Consider the following 1,375-nt stretch of genomic DNA (forward strand, 5'->3'; position numbering starts at 1 on the left):
TTATCCATACTATTACCCAAGCTTGAAGTAGAAATCTTTTAGGCTGTAACACCAAGAAGTATAAACACATGATCCCAAACAATACGGTTGAATGTCCCAGGAGATGGTAGCTAGGGTTGAGACAAGGGAGCTCCTGCGGGCTGGGCAGAACACTAAACTGAGTACTGATAATCATCTAGGAGAAAGAGAGAGAGAGAGAGAGAGAGAGAGAGAGAGAGAGAGAACCATAAGAAAGAAAGAGGGAACAATACTGGACCTCATAAAGAGCCTTGAACAGTTGCTACATTCCCCAGCATGAGTGGAAGGGCCCATCATTCATGGGACAGTGAATAGAGTATCCAAAAATGTTTTGCCTTAGTATTTGCAGTAAATAAAGTGAATCTCAAGTCATTCTGGTTCCACGTAGGAAAGTTTACAAGCAAGCTATAAAGCTAAAATGTATTCTGGGAGCTTAACTATGGCTCAGGAGAAAGGCTATTGGGTTTCATCCTCCTTATCTCCCTTGGTCCATATCTAATTATCAGCCCACAGCCTGTCCACTTTTCTTTAAAATTTCACCTTAGTTAAGCAGTATTAGAAGTCCATGTTTTCTGCAGAAGGAGTCTCAACTCTGTTAGCAGCTGGTTTCCCATGGGGTTCTCTTATTTGTTCATCTAGTGAGACAAAGCACTGGCCCTTCCTTCTAGAAGAATGTTAGTAAAGACAGTGTGTCCTTCATGAGCAGAGGGCCTGACATGTGCTCCGGGGTGTGGAAGATATAGATATCATCTTCCTCTGAAGCAATAATGGCTGATACTTCCCACCATACTCCTTTTAAATACAGTAAGACCTAAACAGGAGCTAGCTTACCAAGGGTGGTAAGGAAAGGGAGCCCACGGTGAAAACTGCAGGTTAGTTGCAAAGGTGAAATAGGTGCTAGAGTAACACAAAATGTTAAAGCTGAAATAAGGATGAGAAAAGTGAAGATAAGTAAGGGAGAGTGCTTGCAGCTAGATATGAGCAGACTGGATGAGAGATAAGAAGGATTGAAGCTCTAGGAAGTGAGGTCAATGTTAGTAGCTGGCAGATACTCCTGCAGCCCTAGGAGCATATGCAAGGCACTGTTCTGCTCCTATATATCCTTGCTTCTAATTCTGATGTAATTAAATGGAACCAATTAAACTGTGGGTATGGATGGCCTCAAACAAATTTCCACCTGTCTCAATCACCCCCAGACCATCCCACAGACAAGAAACTAGACATGAGGTGACCAAAAGGACGGCTAAATGTAGCTATGAAAGTGTTAACCCACTGCAGACACACATACACACACACACACACACACACACACATCCTAATAAAACGAGAAGCTGATTGTGTAAATGAGAGAACAAAG

Source organism: Mus caroli, chromosome 10 (assembly GCF_900094665.2).
Source record: "Mus caroli chromosome 10, CAROLI_EIJ_v1.1, whole genome shotgun sequence".
NCBI classification, from domain to species: domain Eukaryota; kingdom Metazoa; phylum Chordata; class Mammalia; order Rodentia; family Muridae; genus Mus; species Mus caroli.